Source organism: Andrena cerasifolii, unplaced genomic scaffold (assembly GCF_050908995.1).
Source record: "Andrena cerasifolii isolate SP2316 unplaced genomic scaffold, iyAndCera1_principal scaffold0957, whole genome shotgun sequence".
Lineage (NCBI taxonomy): Eukaryota > Metazoa > Arthropoda > Insecta > Hymenoptera > Andrenidae > Andrena > Andrena cerasifolii.
Window position 1 is genome coordinate 1 of NW_027485849.1, and position 19,395 is coordinate 19,395.

At 20.6% G+C, this 19,395-nt stretch overlaps 2 long non-coding RNA genes across 2 annotated transcripts; both read left to right on the forward strand.

The window, feature by feature from the left end:
• The first annotated feature begins 31 nt into the window (after positions 1–31).
• Positions 32–10,890, forward strand: LOC143378192 (uncharacterized). Its single transcript, XR_013087765.1, has 3 exons — positions 32–2,886; positions 3,187–9,029; positions 9,304–10,890. It is a non-coding gene; the product is annotated as an uncharacterized LOC143378192 (long non-coding RNA).
• Positions 10,891–10,924: 34 nt separating this feature from the next.
• On the forward strand, positions 10,925–19,392 carry LOC143378191 (uncharacterized). The gene is made up of 3 exons (XR_013087764.1): positions 10,925–12,818; positions 15,450–17,781; positions 18,082–19,392. It is a non-coding gene; the product is annotated as an uncharacterized LOC143378191 (long non-coding RNA).
• The last annotated feature ends 3 nt before the right edge of the window (positions 19,393–19,395 follow it).

The following is a 19,395-nucleotide window of genomic DNA, read 5'->3' on the forward strand; positions in this document are numbered from 1 at the left end:
AAAAAAATAGATAAATAAATAGAGAAAAAATAGGTGAATAAATAGAGAAAAATAGGTAAATAAATTAGAGGAAAAAATAGATAAATAAATTACAGGAAAAAATAGGTAAATAAACAGAGAAATAATTGGTAAATAAATAAGAGAAAAATAGGTGTATAAATAGAGAAAAATAGCTAAATAAATCAAGGAAAAAAAGGTAAATAAAAAAATAGGTAAATAAATTAGAGGAAAAAATAGGTAACTAAACAGACAAAAAATAGGCAAATAAATTAGAGAAAAAAATAGATAAAGAAATAGTGAAAAATAGGTAATGAAGTAGAGAATACAATGCAGGTAAATAAAAACAGAAAATAGGTAAATACATAGACAAATATAGGTAAATAATTTAGAGAAAAAATAGGCAAATAAATAGAGAAAAATAGGTAAATTATCTAGAGAAAAAATAGGTAAATAAATAGAGAAAAATGGGTAAATGAACCAAACAAAAAAAGGTAAATAAAAAAATAGGTAAATAAATTATAGGAAAAAATGGGTAAATAAACAGTGAAAAATAGGTAATGAAGTAGAGGAAACAAAGGAGGTAAATAAATACTGAAAAAGAGGTAAATACTAGAGAAAAATAGGTAAATAAATAGAGAAAACTAAAGAGGTAAATAAATAGAGAAAAAATAGGGAAATATAGAGAGAAAAAATAGGTAAGTAAATGGAGAAAAAAGAGGTAAATAAATAGAGAAAAATAGGTAAATAAATAGATAAAAAATAGGTAAATGAATTAGAGAAAAAATAGGCAAATAAATAGAGAAAAATAGGTAAATTATCTAGAGAAAAAATAGGTAAATAAATAGAGAAAAATGGGTAAATAAACCAAACAAAAAAAGGTAAATAAAAAAATAGGTAAATAAATTAGAGGAAAAAATTGGTAAATAGACAGAGAAAAAAGTAGGAAAATAACTAGAGAAAAATAGGTAAATAAATATAGAAAAAGTAGGTAAATAAAATAGAGAAAAAATAGGTAAATAAAGAGAGAAAAAATAGGTAAATAAAATAGAGAAAAAATAGGCAAATAAATAGATAAAAATAAGCAAATAAATAGATAAAAATAGGTAAATAAACTAGAGAAAAATAGGTGTATCAATAGAGAAAAATAGCTAAATAAATCAAGGAAACAACGTAAATAAAAAAATAGGTAAATAAATTAGAGGAAAAAATATGTAACTAAACAGAGAAAAAGTAGGTAAATAAAGGAGAGAAAGAAATAGGTAAATAACTACAGAAGAAATAGATAAATAAATAGAGAACAAGTAGGTGAATAAATAGATAAAAAATAGATAAATAAAATAGAGAAAAAAAATAGATAAATAAATAGGGAAAAATAGGTGAATAAATAGAGAAAAATAGGTAAATAAATTAGAGGAAAAAATAGACAAAATAAATTACAGGAAAAAATAGGTAAATAAACAGAGAAATAATTGGTAAATAAATTAGAGAAAAATAGGTGTATAAATAGAGAAAAATAGCTAAATAAATCAAGGAAAAAAAGGTAAATAAAAAAATAGGTAAATAAATTAGAGGAAAAAATAGGTAACTAAACAGAAAAAAATAGGCAAATAAATTAGAGAAAAAAATAGATAAAGAAATAGTGAAAAATAGGTAATGAAGTAGAGAATACAATGGATGTAAATACATAGACAAAAATTGGTAAATAATTTAGAGAAAAAATAGGCAAATAGATAGAGAAAAAATAGGTAAATTATCTTGAGAAAAAATAGGTAAATTATCTTGAGAAAAAATAGGTAAACAATCTTGAGAAAAAATAGGTAAATTATCTTGAGAAAAAATAGGTAAATAAACCAAACAAAAAAAGGCAAATAAAAAAATAGGCAAATAAACTAGAGAAAAAATAGGTAAATAAATTAGAGAAAAAAGTAGGTAAATAACTAGAGAAAAAATAGGTAAATAAATAGAGAAAAAAGTGGTAAATAAATAGAGAAAAATAGGTAAATAAATATAGAAAAAGTAGGTAAATAAAAGAGAGAAAAAATAGGCAAATAAAGAGAGAAAAAATAGGTAAATTATCTAGAGAAAAGATTGGTGTATAAATATGGATAAATAGCTAAATAAATCAAAGAAAAAAAGGTAAATAAAAAATAGGTAAATAAATTAAAGGAAAAAATAGTTAAATAAACAGAGAAAAAATAGGTAAATAAATAGAGAAAACAAAAGAGGTAAAAAAATAGAGAAAAAAATAGGTAAATTATCTAGAGAAAAAATAGGTGTATAAATATAGATAAATAGGTAAATAAACCAAACAAAAATAGGTAAATAAAAAAAATAGGTAAATAAATTAGAGGAAAAAATTGGTAAATAAACAGAGAAAAATACCTAAATGAATGAGAGAGAAAAATAGGTAAATATATAGAGAAAAAATAGGTAAATAAATAGAGAAAGAAGAGGTAAATAAATAGAGAAAAATAGGTAAATAAATAGATAAAAAATAGGTAAATAAAATAGAGAAAAAAATAGGCAAATAAATAGATAAAAATAGGCAAATAAATAGATAAAAATAGATAAATAAACTAGAGAAAAATAGGTGTATCAATAGAGAAAAATAGCTAAATAAATCAAGGAAACAACGTAAATAAAAAAACAGGTAAATAAATTAGAGGAAAAAATAGGTAACTAAACAGAGAAAAAGTAGGTAAATAAAGGAGAGAAAGAAATAGGTAAATAACTACAGAACAAATAGATAAATAAATAGAGAACAAGTAGGTGAATAAATAGATAAAAAATAGATAAATAAAATAGAGAAAAAATAGATAAATAAATAGAGAAAAAATAGGTGAATAAATAGAGGAAAATAGGTAAATAAATTAGAGGAAAAAATAGGTAAATAAATAGAGAAAAAATAGGCAAATAAATTAGAGAAAAAAATAGATAAAGAAATAGTGAAAAATAGGTAATGAAGTAGAGAATACAATGGAGGTAAATACATAGACAAAAATTGGTAAATAATTTAGAGAAAAAATAGGCAAATAGATAGAGAAAAAATAGGTAAATTATCTTGAGAAAAAATAGGTAAATTATCTTGAGAAAAAATAGGTAAACTATCTTGAGAAAAAATAGGTAAATTATCTTGAGAAAAAATAGGTAAATAAACCAAACAAAAAAAGGCAAATAAAAAAATAGGCAAATAAACTAGAGAAAAAATAGGTAAATAAATTAGAGAAAAAAGTAGGTAAATAACTAGAGAAAAAATAGGTAAATAAATAGAGAAAAAGAGGTAAATAAATAGAGAAAAATAGGTAAATAAATATAGAAAAAGTAGGTAAATAAAAGAGAGAAAAAATAGGCAAATAAAGAGAGAAAAAATAGGTAAATTATCTAGAGAAAAGATTGGTGTATAAATATGGATAAATAGCTAAATAAATCAAAGAAAAAAAGGTAAATAAAAAATAGGTAAATAAATTAAAGGAAAAAATAGTTAAATAAACAGAGAAAAAATAGGTAAATAAATAGAGAAAACAAAAGAGGTAAAAAAATAGAGAAAAAAATAGGTAAATTATGTAGAGAAAAAATAGGTGTATAAATATAGATAAATAGGTAAATAAACCAAACAAAAATAGGTAAATGAAAAAATAGGTAAATAAATTAGAGGAAAAAATTGGTAAATAAACAGAGAAAAAATACCTAAATAAATGAGAGAGAAAAATAGGTAAATATATAGAGAAAAAATAGGTAAATAAATAGAGAAAAAAGAGGAAAATAAATAGAGAAAAATAGGTAAATAAATAGATAAAAAATAGGTAAATAAAATAGAGAAAAAAATAGGCAAATAAATAGATAAAAATAGGCAAATAAATAGATAAAAATAGGTAAATAAACTAGAGAAAAATAGGTGTATCAATAGAGAAAAATAGCTAAATAAATCAAGGAAACAACGTAAATAAAAAAACAGGTAAATAAATTAGAGGAAAAAATAGATAAATAAATTACAGGAAAAAATAGGTAAATAAACAGAGAAATAATTTGTAAATAAATAAGAGAAAAATAGGTGTATAAATAGAGAAAAATAGCTAAATAAATCAAGGAAAAAAAGGTAAATAAAAAAATAGGTAAATAAATTAGAGGAAAAAATAGGTAACTAAACAGAAAAAAATAGGCAAATAAATTAGAGAAAAAAATAGATAAAGAAATAGTGAAAAATAGGTAATGAAGTAGAGAATACAATGGAGGTAAATACATAGACAAAAATTGGTAAATAATTTAGAGAAAAAATAGGCAAATAAAGAGAGAAAAAATAGGTAAATTATCTAGAGAAAAAATAGGTAAATAAATAGAGAAAAATGGGTAAATGAACCAAACAAAAAAAGGTAAATAAAAAAATAGGTAAATAAATTAGAGGAAAAAATTTGTAAATAAACAGAGAAAAAATACGTAAATAAATGAGAGAGAAAAATAGGTAAATATATACAGAAAAAATAGGTTAATAAATAGAGAAGAAAGAGGTAAATAAATAGAGAAAAATAGGTAAATAAATAGAGAAAACAAAGGAGGTAAAAAAATAGAGAAGAAAATAGGTAAATTATCTAGAGAAAAAATAGGTGTATAAATATAGATAAATAGCTAAATAAATCAAAGAAAAAAAGGAAAATAAAAAATAGGTAAATAAATTAAAGGAAAAAATAGGTAACTAAACAGAGAAAAAATAGGTAAATAAATGAGAGAAAGAAATAGGTAAATAACTGGAGAAAAAATAGATAAATAAATAGAGAAAAAGTAGGTAAATAAATAGATAAAAAAATAGGAAAATAAAATAGAGAAAAAATAGGCAAATAAATAGATAAAAATAGGTAAATAAACTAGAGAAAAAATAGGTAATTAAATTAGAGAAAAAAATAGATAAATAAATAGAGAAAAAAGGTGAATAAATAGAGAAAAATAGGTAAATAAACTAGAGAAAAAGTAGGTGTATAAATAGAGAAAAATAGCTAAATAAATGAAAGAAAAAAGGTAAATAAAAAAATAGGTAAATAAAATAGAGAAAAAATAGGCAAATAAATAGATAAAATAGGTACATAAACTAGAGAAAAAATAGGTAAATAAATTAGAGAAAAAAATAGATACATAAATAGAGAAAAATAAGTGAATAAATAGAGAAAAATATGTAAATAAACTGAAAAAAAATAGGTGTATAAATAGAGAAAAATAGCTAAATAAATGAAAGAAAAAAGGTAAATAAAAAAAATAGGTAAATAAATTATTGGAAAAAATAGGTAAATAAATTAGAGAAAAAAGTAGGTAAATAACTAGAGAAAAATAGGTAAATAAATATAGAAAAAGTAGGTAAATAAAATAGAGAAAAAATAGGTAAATAAAGAGAGAAAAAATAGGTAAATTATATAGAGAAAATATAGGTAAATAAATAGACAAAAATAGGCAAATAAATAGATAAAAATAGGTAAATAAAGTAGAGAAAAAATGGGCAAATAAATAGATAAAAATAGGTAAATAAACTAGAGAAAAATAGGTGTATCAATAGAGAAAAATAGCTAAATAAATCAAGGAAACAAGGTATATAAAAAAATAGGTAAATAAATTAGAGGAAAAAATAGGTAACTAAACAGAGAAAAAGTAGGTAAATAAATGAGAGAAAGAAATAGGTAAATAACTACAGAACAAATAGATAAATAAATAGAGAAAAAGTAGGTGAATAAATAGATAAAAAAATAGGTAAATAAAATAGAGAAAAAAATTGGCAAATAAATAGACAAAAATAGGTAAATAAACTAGAGAAAAAATAGGTAAATAAATTAGAGAAAAAAATAGATAAATAAATAGAGAAAAATAGGTGAATAAATAGAGGAAAATAGGTAAATAAATTAGAGGAAAAAATAGACAAAATAAATTACAGGAAAAAATAGGTAAATAAACAGAGAAATAATTGGTAAATAAATTAGAGAAAAATAGGTGTATAAATAGAGAAAAATAGCTAAATAAATCAAGGAAAAAAAGGTAAATAAAAAAATAGGTAAATAAATTAGAGGAAAAAATAGGTAACTAAACAGAAAAAAAATAGGCAAATAAATTAGAGAAAAAAATAGATAAAGAAATAGTGAAAAATAGGTAATGAAGTAGAGAATACAATGGAGGTAAATACATAGACAAAAATTGGTAAATAATTTAGAGAAAAAATAGGCAAATAGATAGAGAAAAAATAGGTAAATTATCTTGAGAAAAAATAGGTAAATTATCTTGAGAAAAAATAGGTAAATAAATATAGAAAAAGTAGGTAAATAAAATAGAGAAAAAATAGGCAAATAAAGAGAGAAAAAATAGGTAAATTATCTAGAGAAAAGATTGGTGTATAAATATGGATAAATAGCTAAATAAATCAAAGAAAAAAAGGTAAATAAAAAATAGGTAAATAAATTAAAGGAAAAAATAGTTAAATAAACAGAGAAAAAATAGGTAAATAAATAGAGAAAACAAAAGAGGTAAAAAAATAGAGAAAAAAATAGGTAAATTATCTAGAGAAAAAATAGGTGTATAAATATAGATAAATAGGTAAATAAACCAAACAAAAATAGGTAAATAAAAAAATAGGTAAATAAATTAGAGGAAAAAATTGGTAAATAAACAGAGAAAAAATACCTAAATAAATGAGAGAGAAAAATAGGTAAATATATAGAGAAAAAATAGGTAAATAAATAGAGAAAAAAGAGGAAAATAAATAGAGAAAAATAGGTAAATAAACAGATAAAAAATAGGTAAATAAAATAGAGAAAAAAATAGGCAAATAAATAGATAAAAATAGGCAAATAAATAGATAAAAATAGGTAAATAAACTAGAGAAAAATAGGTGTATCAATAGAGAAAAATAGCTAAATAAATCAAGGAAACAACGTAAATAAAAAAACAGGTAAATAAATTAGAGGAAAAAATAGATAAATAAATTACAGGAAAAAATAGGTAAATAAACAGAGAAATAATTTGTAAATAAATAAGAGAAAAATAGGTGTATAAATAGAGAAAAATAGCTAAATAAATCAAGGAAAAAAAGGTAAATAAAAAAATAGGTAAATAAATTAGAGGAAAAAATAGGTAACTAAACAGAAAAAAATAGGCAAATAAATTAGAGAAAAAAATAGATAAAGAAATAGTGAAAAATAGGTAATGAAGTAGAGAATACAATGGAGGTAAATACATAGACAAAAATTGGTAAATAATTTAGAGAAAAAATAGGCAAATAAAGAGAGAAAAAATAGGTAAATTATCTAGAGAAAAGATTGGTGTATAAATATGGATAAATAGCTAAATAAATCAAAGAAAAAAAGGTAAATAAAAAATAGGTAAATAAATTAAAGGAAAAAATAGTTAAATAAACAGAGAAAAAATAGGCAAATAAATATTGAAAAATAGGTAAATTATCTAAGGAAAAAATAGGTAAATAAATAGAGAAAAATGGGTAAATGAACCAAACAAAAAAAGGTAAATAAAAAAATAGGTAAATAAATTATAGGAAAAAATGGGTAAATAAACAGTGAAAAATAGGTAATGAAGTAGAGGAAACAAAGGAGGTAAATAAATACTGAAAAAGAGGTAAATACTAGAGAAAAATAGGTAAATAAATAGAGAAAACTAAAGAGGTAAATAAATAGAGAAAAAATAGGGAAATATAGAGTGAAAAAATAGGTAAGTAAATGGAGAAAAAAGAGGTAAATAAATAGAGAAAAATAGGTAAATAAATAGATAAAAATAGGTAAATGAAATAGAGAAAAAATAGGCAAATAAATAGAGAAAAATAGGTAAATTATCTAGAGAAAAAATAGGTAAATAAATAGAGAAAAATGGGTAAATAAACCAAACAAAAAAAGGTAAATAAAAAAATAGGTAAATAAATTAGAGGAAAAAATTTGTAAATAAACAGAGAAAAAATACGTAAATAAATGAGAGAGAAAAATAGGTAAATATATACAGAAAAAATAGGTTAATAAATAGAGAAGAAAGAGGTAAATAAATAGAGAAAAATAGGTAAATAAATAGAGAAAACAAAGGAGGTAAAAAAATAGAGAAGAAAATAGGTAAATTATCTAGAGAAAAAATAGGTGTATAAATATAGATAAATAGCTAAATAAATCAAAGAAAAAAAGGAAAATAAAAAATAGGTAAATAAATTAAAGGAAAAAATAGGTAACTAAACAGAGAAAAAATAGGTAAATAAATGAGAGAAAGAAATAGGTAAATAACTAGAGAAAAAATAGATAAATAAATAGAGAAAAAGTAGGTAAATAAATAGATAAAAAAATAGGAAAATAAAATAGAGAAAAAATAGGCAAATAAATAGATAAAAATAGGTAAATAAACTAGAGAAAAAATAGGTAATTAAATTAGAGAAAAAATAGATAAATAAATAGAGAAAAAAGGTGAATAAATAGAGAAAAATAGGTAAATAAACTAGAGAAAAAGTAGGTGTATAAATAGAGAAAAATAGCTAAATAAATGAAAGAAAAAAGGTAAATAAAAAAATAGGTAAATAAAATAGAGAAAAAATAGGCAAATAAATAGATAAAATAGGTACATAAACTAGAGAAAAAATAGGTAAATAAATTAGAGAAAAAAATAGATACATAAATAGAGAAAAATAAGTGAATAAATAGAGAAAAATATGTAAATAAACTGAAAAAAATAGGTGTATAAATAGAGAAAAATAGCTAAATAAATGAAAGAAAAAAGGTAAATAAAAAAAATAGGTAAATAAATTATTGGAAAAAATAGGTAAATAAATTAGAGAAAAAAGTAGGTAAATAACTAGAGAAAAATAGGTAAATAAATATAGAAAAAGTAGGTAAATAAAATAGAGAAAAAATAGGTAAATAAAGAGAGAAAAAATAGGTAAATTATATAGAGAAAATATAGGTAAATAAATAGACAAAAATAGGCAAATAAATAGATAAAAATAGGTAAATAAAGTAGAGAAAAAATGGGCAAATAAATAGATAAAAATAGGTAAATAAACTAGAGAAAAATAGGTGTATCAATAGAGAAAAATAGCTAAATAAATCAAGGAAACAAGGTATATAAAAAAATAGGTAAATAAATTAGAGGAAAAAATAGGTAACTAAACAGAGAAAAAGTAGGTAAATAAATGAGAGAAAGAAATAGGTAAATAACTACAGAACAAATAGATAAATAAATAGAGAAAAAGTAGGTGAATAAATAGATAAAAAAATAGGTAAATAAAATAGAGAAAAAAATTGGCAAATAAATAGACAAAAATAGGTAAATAAACTAGAGAAAAAATAGGTAAATAAATTAGAGAAAAAAATAGATAAATAAATAGAGAAAAATAGGTGAATAAATAGAGGAAAATAGGTAAATAAATTAGAGGAAAAAATAGACAAAATAAATTACAGGAAAAAATAGGTAAATAAACAGAGAAATAATTGGTAAATAAATTAGAGAAAAATAGGTGTATAAATAGAGAAAAATAGCTAAATAAATCAAGGAAAAAAAGGTAAATAAAAAAATAGGTAAATAAATTAGAGGAAAAAATAGGTAACTAAACAGAAAAAAAATAGGCAAATAAATTAGAGAAAAAAATAGATAAAGAAATAGTGAAAAATAGGTAATGAAGTAGAGAATACAATGGAGGTAAATACATAGACAAAAATTGGTAAATAATTTAGAGAAAAAATAGGCAAATAGATAGAGAAAAAATAGGTAAATTATCTTGAGAAAAAATAGGTAAATTATCTTGAGAAAAAATAGGTAAATAAATATAGAAAAAGTAGGTAAATAAAATAGAGAAAAAATAGGCAAATAAAGAGAGAAAAAATAGGTAAATTATCTAGAGAAAAGATTGGTGTATAAATATGGATAAATAGCTAAATAAATCAAAGAAAAAAAGGTAAATAAAAAATAGGTAAATAAATTAAAGGAAAAAATAGTTAAATAAACAGAGAAAAAATAGGTAAATAAATAGAGAAAACAAAAGAGGTAAAAAAATAGAGAAAAAAATAGGTAAATTATCTAGAGAAAAAATAGGTGTATAAATATAGATAAATAGGTAAATAAACCAAACAAAAATAGGTAAATAAAAAAATAGGTAAATAAATTAGAGGAAAAAATTGGTAAATAAACAGAGAAAAAATACCTAAATAAATGAGAGAGAAAAATAGGTAAATATATAGAGAAAAAATAGGTAAATAAATAGAGAAAAAAGAGGAAAATAAATAGAGAAAAATAGGTAAATAAATAGATAAAAAATAGGTAAATAAAATAGAGAAAAAAATAGGCAAATAAATAGATAAAAATAGGCAAATAAATAGATAAAAATAGGTAAATAAACTAGAGAAAAATAGGTGTATCAATAGAGAAAAATAGCTAAATAAATCAAGGAAACAACGTAAATAAAAAAACAGGTAAATAAATTAGAGGAAAAAATAGATAAATAAATTACAGGAAAAAATAGGTAAATAAACAGAGAAATAATTTGTAAATAAATAAGAGAAAAATAGGTGTATAAATAGAGAAAAATAGCTAAATAAATCAAGGAAAAAAAGGTAAATAAAAAAATAGGTAAATAAATTAGAGGAAAAAATAGGTAACTAAACAGAAAAAAATAGGCAAATAAATTAGAGAAAAAAATAGATAAAGAAATAGTGAAAAATAGGTAATGAAGTAGAGAATACAATGGAGGTAAATACATAGACAAAAATTGGTAAATAATTTAGAGAAAAAATAGGCAAATAAAGAGAGAAAAAATAGGTAAATTATCTAGAGAAAAGATTGGTGTATAAATATGGATAAATAGCTAAATAAATCAAAGAAAAAAAGGTAAATAAAAAATAGGTAAATAAATTAAAGGAAAAAATAGTTAAATAAACAGAGAAAAAATAGGTAAATAAATAGAGAAAACAAAAGAGGTAAAAAAATAGAGAAAAAAATAGGTAAATTATCTAGAGAAAAAATAGGTGTATAAATATAGATAAATAGGTAAATAAACCAAACAAAAATAGGTAAATAAAAAAATAGGTAAATAAATTAGAGGAAAAAATTGGTAAATAAACAGAGAAAAAATACCTAAATAAATGAGAGAGAAAAATAGGTAAATATATAGAGAAAAAATAGGTAAATAAATAGAGAAAAAAGAGGTAAATAAATAGAGAACAAGTAGGTGAATAAATAGATAAAAAATAGATAAATAAAATAGAGAAAAAAATAGATAAATAAATAGAGAAAAAATAGGTGAATAAATAGAGAAAAATAGGTAAATAAATTAGAGGAAAAAATAGATAAATAAATTACAGGAAAAAATAGGTAAATAAACAGAGAAATAATTGGTAAATAAATAAGAGAAAAATAGGTGTATAAATAGAGAAAAATAGCTAAATAAATCAAGGAAAAAAAGGTAAATAAAAAAATAGGTAAATAAATTAGAGGAAAAAATAGGTAACTAAACAGACAAAAAATAGGCAAATAAATTAGAGAAAAAAATAGATAAAGAAATAGTGAAAAATAGGTAATGAAGTAGAGAATACAATGCAGGTAAATAAAAACAGAAAATAGGTAAATACATAGACAAATATAGGTAAATAATTTAGAGAAAAAATAGGCAAATAAATAGAGAAAAATAGGTAAATTATCTAGAGAAAAAATAGGTAAATAAATAGAGAAAAATGGGTTAATGAACCAAACAAAAAAAGGTAAATAAAAAAATAGGTAAATAAATTATAGGAAAAAATGGGTAAATAAACAGTGAAAAATAGGTAATGAAGTAGAGGAAACAAAGGAGGTAAATAAATACTGAAAAAGAGGTAAATACTAGAGAAAAATAGGTAAATAAATAGAGAAAACTAAAGAGGTAAATAAATAGAGAAAAAATAGGGAAATATAGAGAGAAAAAATAGGTAAGTAAATGGAGAAAAAAGAGGTAAATAAATAGAGAAAAATAGGTAAATAAATAGATAAAAAATAGGTAAATGAATTAGAGAAAAAATAGGCAAATAAATAGAGAAAAATAGGTAAATTATCTAGAGAAAAAATAGGTAAATAAATAGAGAAAAATGGGTAAATAAACCAAACAAAAAAAGGTAAATAAAAAAATAGGTAAATAAATTAGAGGAAAAAATTGGTAAATAGACAGAGAAAAAAGTAGGAAAATAACTAGAGAAAAATAGGTAAATAAATATAGAAAAAGTAGGTAAATAAAATAGAGAAAAAATAGGTAAATAAAGAGAGAAAAAATAGGTAAATAAAATAGAGAAAAAATAGGCAAATAAATAGATAAAAATAAGCAAATAAATAGATAAAAATAGGTAAATAAACTAGAGAAAAATAGGTGTATCAATAGAGAAAAATAGCTAAATAAATCAAGGAAACAACGTAAATAAAAAAATAGGTAAATAAATTAGAGGAAAAAATATGTAACTAAACAGAGAAAAAGTAGGTAAATAAAGGAGAGAAAGAAATAGGTAAATAACTACAGAAGAAATAGATAAATAAATAGAGAACAAGTAGGTGAATAAATAGATAAAAAATAGATAAATAAAATAGAGAAAAAAAATAGATAAATAAATAGGGAAAAATAGGTGAATAAATAGAGAAAAATAGGTAAATAAATTAGAGGAAAAAATAGACAAAATAAATTACAGGAAAAAATAGGTAAATAAACAGAGAAATAATTGGTAAATAAATTAGAGAAAAATAGGTGTATAAATAGAGAAAAATAGCTAAATAAATCAAGGAAAAAAAGGTATATAAAAAAATAGGTAAATAAATTAGAGGAAAAAATAGGTAACTAAACAGAGAAAAAGTAGGTAAATAAATGAGAGAAAGAAATAGGTAAATAACTACAGAACAAATAGATAAATAAATAGAGAAAAAGTAGGTGAATAAATAGATAAAAAAATAGGTAAATAAAATAGAGAAAAAAATTGGCAAATAAATAGACAAAAATAGGTAAATAAACTAGAGAAAAAATAGGTAAATAAATTAGAGAAAAAAATAGATAAATAAATAGAGAAAAATAGGTGAATAAATAGAGGAAAATAGGTAAATAAATTAGAGGAAAAAATAGACAAAATAAATTACAGGAAAAAATAGGTAAATAAACAGAGAAATAATTGGTAAATAAATTAGAGAAAAATAGGTGTATAAATAGAGAAAAATAGCTAAATAAATCAAGGAAAAAAAGGTAAATAAAAAAATAGGTAAATAAATTAGAGGAAAAAATAGGTAACTAAACAGAAAAAAAATAGGCAAATAAATTAGAGAAAAAAATAGATAAAGAAATAGTGAAAAATAGGTAATGAAGTAGAGAATACAATGGAGGTAAATACATAGACAAAAATTGGTAAATAATTTAGAGAAAAAATAGGCAAATAGATAGAGAAAAAATAGGTAAATTATCTTGAGAAAAAATAGGTAAATTATCTTGAGAAAAAATAGGTAAATAAATATAGAAAAAGTAGGTAAATAAAATAGAGAAAAAATAGGCAAATAAAGAGAGAAAAAATAGGTAAATTATCTAGAGAAAAGATTGGTGTATAAATATGGATAAATAGCTAAATAAATCAAAGAAAAAAAGGTAAATAAAAAATAGGTAAATAAATTAAAGGAAAAAATAGTTAAATAAACAGAGAAAAAATAGGTAAATAAATAGAGAAAACAAAAGAGGTAAAAAAATAGAGAAAAAAATAGGTAAATTATCTAGAGAAAAAATAGGTGTATAAATATAGATAAATAGGTAAATAAACCAAACAAAAATAGGTAAATAAAAAAATAGGTAAATAAATTAGAGGAAAAAATTGGTAAATAAACAGAGAAAAAATACCTAAATAAATGAGAGAGAAAAATAGGTAAATATATAGAGAAAAAATAGGTAAATAAATAGAGAAAAAAGAGGTAAATAAATAGAGAAAAATAGGTAAATAAATAGATAAAAAATAGGTAAATAAAATAGAGAAAAAAATAGGCAAATAAATAGATAAAAATAGGCAAATAAATAGATAAAAATAGGTAAATAAACTAGAGAAAAATAGGTGTATCAATAGAGAAAAATAGCTAAATAAATCAAGGAAACAACGTAAATAAAAAAACAGGTAAATAAATTAGAGGAAAAAATAGATAAATAAATTACAGGAAAAAATAGGTAAATAAACAGAGAAATAATTTGTAAATAAATAAGAGAAAAATAGGTGTATAAATAGAGAAAAATAGCTAAATAAATCAAGGAAAAAAAGGTAAATAAAAAAATAGGTAAATAAATTAGAGGAAAAAATAGGTAACTAAACAGAAAAAAATAGGCAAATAAATTAGAGAAAAAAATAGATAAAGAAATAGTGAAAAATAGGTAATGAAGTAGAGAATACAATGGAGGTAAATACATAGACAAAAATTGGTAAATAATTTAGAGAAAAAATAGGCAAATAAAGAGAGAAAAAATAGGTAAATTATCTAGAGAAAAGATTGGTGTATAAATATGGATAAATAGCTAAATAAATCAAAGAAAAAAAGGTAAATAAAAAATAGGTAAATAAATTAAAGGAAAAAATAGTTAAATAAACAGAGAAAAAATAGGTAAATAAATAGAGAAAACAAAAGAGGTAAAAAAATAGAGAAAAAAATAGGTAAATTATCTAGAGAAAAAATAGGTGTATAAATATAGATAAATAGGTAAATAAACCAAACAAAAATAGGTAAATAAAAAAATAGGTAAATAAATTAGAGGAAAAAATTGGTAAATAAACAGAGAAAAAATACCTAAATAAATGAGAGAGAAAAATAGGTAAATATATAGAGAAAAAATAGGTAAATAAATAGAGAAAAAAGAGGTAAATAAATAGAGAACAAGTAGGTGAATAAATAGATAAAAAATAGATAAATAAAATAGAGAAAAAAATAGATAAATAAATAGAGAAAAAATAGGTGAATAAATAGAGAAAAATAGGTAAATAAATTAGAGGAAAAAATAGATAAATAAATTACAGGAAAAAATAGGTAAATAAACAGAGAAATAATTGGTAAATAAATAAGAGAAAAATAGGTGTATAAATAGAGAAAAATAGCTAAATAAATCAAGGAAAAAAAGGTAAATAAAAAAATAGGTAAATAAATTAGAGGAAAAAATAGGTAACTAAACAGACAAAAAATAGGCAAATAAATTAGAGAAAAAAATAGATAAAGAAATAGTGAAAAATAGGTAATGAAGTAGAGAATACAATGCAGGTAAATAAAAACAGAAAATAGGTAAATACATAGACAAATATAGGTAAATAATTTAGAGAAAAAATAGGCAAATAAATAGAGAAAAATAGGTAAATTATCTAGAGAAAAAATAGGTAAATAAATAGAGAAAAATGGGTAAATGAACCAAACAAAAAAAGGTAAATAAAAAAATAGGTAAATAAATTATAGGAAAAAATGGGTAAATAAACAGTGAAAAATAGGTAATGAAGTAGAGGAAACAAAGGAGGTAAATAAATACTGAAAAAGAGGTAAATACTAGAGAAAAATAGGTAAATAAATAGAGAAAACTAAAGAGGTAAATAAATAGAGAAAAAATAGGGAAATATAGAGAGAAAAAATAGGTAAGTAAATGGAGAAAAAAGAGGTAAATAAATAGAGAAAAATAGGTAAATAAATAGATAAAAAATAGGTAAATGAATTAGAGAAAAAATAGGCAAATAAATAGAGAAAAATAGGTAAATTATCTAGAGAAAAAATAGGTAAATAAATAGAGAAAAATGGGTAAATAAACCAAACAAAAAAAGGTAAATAAAAAAATAGGTAAATAAATTAGAGGAAAAAATTGGTAAATAGACAGAGAAAAAAGTAGGAAAATAACTAGAGAAAAATAGGTAAATAAATATAGAAAAAGTAGGTAAATAAAATAGAGAAAAAATAGGTAAATAAAGAGAGAAAAAATAGGTAAATAAAATAGAGAAAAAATAGGCAAATAAATAGATAAAAATAAGCAAATAAATAGATAAAAATAGGTAAATAAACTAGAGAAAAATAGGTGTATCAATAGAGAAAAATAGCTAAATAAATCAAGGAAACAACGTAAATAAAAAAATAGGTAAATAAATTAGAGGAAAAAATATGTAACTAAACAGAGAAAAAGTAGGTAAATAAAGGAGAGAAAGAAATAGGTAAATAACTACAGAAGAAATAGATAAATAAATAGAGAACAAGTAGGTGAATAAATAGATAAAAAATAGATAAATAAAATAGAGAAAAAAAATAGATAAATAAATAGGGAAAAATAGGTGAATAAATAGAGAAAAATAGGTAAATAAATTAGAGGAAAAAATAGACAAAATAAATTACAGGAAAAAATAGGTAAATAAACAGAGAAATAATTGGTAAATAAATTAGAGAAAAATAGGTGTATAAATAGAGAAAAATAGCTAAATAAATCAAGGAAAAAAAGGTAAATAAAAAAATAGGTAAATAAATTAGAGGAAAAAATAGGTAACTAAACAGAAAAAAATAGGCAAATAAATTAGAGAAAAAAATAGATAAAGAAATAGTGAAAAATAGGTAATGAAGTAGAGAATACAATGGATGTAAATACATAGACAAAAATTGGTAAATAATTTAGAGAAAAAATAGGCAAATAGATAGAGAAAAAATAGGTAAATTATCTTGAGAAAAAATAGGTAAATTATCTTGAGAAAAAATAGGTAAACAATCTTGAGAAAAAATAGGTAAATTATCTTGAGAAAAAATAGGTAAATAAACCAAACAAAAAAAGGCAAATAAAAAAATAGGCAAATAAACTAGAGAAAAAATAGGTAAATAAATTAGAGAAAAAAGTAGGTAAATAACTAGAGAAAAAATAGGTAAATAAATAGAGAAAAAAGTGGTAAATAAATAGAGAAAAATAGGTAAATAAATATAGAAAAAGTAGGTAAATAAAAGAGAGAAAAAATAGGCAAATAAAGAGAGAAAAAATAGGTAAATTATCTAGAGAAAAGATTGGTGTATAAATATGGATAAATAGCTAAATAAATCAAAGAAAAAAAGGTAAATAAAAAATAGGTAAATAAATTAAAGGAAAAAATAGTTAAATAAACAGAGAAAAAATAGGTAAATAAATAGAGAAAACAAAAGAGGTAAAAAAATAGAGAAAAAAATAGGTAAATTATCTAGAGAAAAAATAGGTGTATAAATATAGATAAATAGGTAAATAAACCAAACAAAAATAGGTAAATAAAAAAAATAGGGAAATAAATTAGAGGAAAAAATTGGTAAATAAACAGAGAAAAATACCTAAATGAATGAGAGAGAAAAATAGGTAAATATATAGAGAAAAAATAGGTAAATAAATAGAGAAAGAAGAGGTAAATAAATAGAGAAAAATAGGTAAATAAATAGATAAAAAATAGGTAAATAAAATAGAGAAAAAAATAGGCAAATAAATAGATAAAAATAGGCAAATAAATAGATAAAAATAGATAAATAAACTAGAGAAAAATAGGTGTATCAATAGAGAAAAATAGCTAAATAAATCAAGGAAACAACGTAAATAAAAAAACAGGTAAATAAATTAGAGGAAAAAATAGGTAACTAAACAGAGAAAAAGTAGGTAAATAAAGGAGAGAAAGAAATAGGTAAATAACTACAGAACAAATAGATAAATAAATAGAGAACAAGTAGGTGAATAAATAGATAAAAAATAGATAAATAAAATAGAGAAAAAATAGATAAATAAATAGAGAAAAAATAGGTGAATAAATAGAGGAAAATAGGTAAATAAATTAGAGGAAAAAATAGGTAAATAAATAGAGAAAAAATAGGCAAATAAATTAGAGAAAAAAATAGATAAAGAAATAGTGAAAAATAGGTAATGAAGTAGAGAATACAATGGAGGTAAATACATAGACAAAAATTGGTAAATAATTTAGAGAAAAAATAGGCAAATAGATAGAGAAAAAATAGGTAAATTATCTTGAGAAAAAATAGGTAAATTATCTTGAGAAAAAATAGGTAAACTATCTTGAGAAAAAATAGGTAAATTATCTTGAGAAAAAATAGGTAAATAAACCAAACAAAAAAAGGCAAATAAAAAAATAGGCAAATAAACTAGAGAAAAAATAGGTAAATAAATTAGAGAAAAAAGTAGGTAAATAACTAGAGAAAAAATAGGTAAATAAATAGAGAAAAAGAGGTAAATAAATAGAGAAAAATAGGTAAATAAATATAGAAAAAGTAGGTAAATAAAAGAGAGAAAAAATAGGCAAATAAAGAGAGAAAAAATAGGTAAATTATCTAGAGAAAAGATTGGTGTATAAATATGGATAAATAGCTAAATAAATCAAAGAAAAAAAGGTAAATAAAAAATAGGTAAATAAATTAAAGGAAAAAATAGTTAAATAAACAGAGAAAAAATAGGTAAATAAATAGAGAAAACAAAAGAGGTAAAAAAATAGAGAAAAAAATAGGTAAATTATGTAGAGAAAAAATAGGTGTATAAATATAGATAAATAGGTAAATAAACCAAACAAAAATAGGTAAATAAAAAAATAGGTAAATAAATTAGAGGAAAAAATTGGTAAATAAACAGAGAAAAATACCTAAATAAATGAGAGAGAAAAATAGGTAAATATATAGAGAAAAAATAGGTAAATAAATAGAGAAAAAAGAGGTAAATAAATAGAGAAAAATAGGTAAATAAATAGATAAAAAATAGGTAAATAAAATAGAGAAAAAAATAGGCAAATAAATAGATAAAAATAGGCAAATAAATAGATAAAAATAGGTAAATAAACTAGAGAAAAATAGGTGTATCAATAGAGAAAAATAGCTAAATAAATCAAGGAAACAACGTAAATAAAAAAACAGGTAAATAAATTAGAGGAAAAAATAGATAAATAAATTACAGGAAAAAATAGGTAAATAAACAGAGAAATAATTTGTAAATAAATAAGAGAAAAATAGGTGTATAAATAGAGAAAAATAGCTAAATAAATCAAGGAAAAAAAGGTAAATAAAAAAATAGGTAAATAAATTAGAGGAAAAAATAGGTAACTAAACAGAAAAAAATAGGCAAATAAATTAGAGAAAAAAATAGATAAAGAAATAGTGAAAAATAGGTAATGAAGTAGAGAATACAATGGAGGTAAATACATAGACAAAAATTGGTAAATAATTTAGAGAAAAAATAGGCAAATAAAGAGAGAAAAAATAGGTAAATTATCTAGAGAAAAGATTGGTGTATAAATATGGATAAATAGCTAAATAAATCAAAGAAAAAAAGGTAAATAAAAAATAGGTAAATAAATTAAAGGAAAAAATAGTTAAATAAACAGAGAAAAAATAGGTAAATAAATAGAGAAAACAAAAGAGGTAAAAAAATAGAGAAAAAATAGGTAAATTATCTAGAGAAAA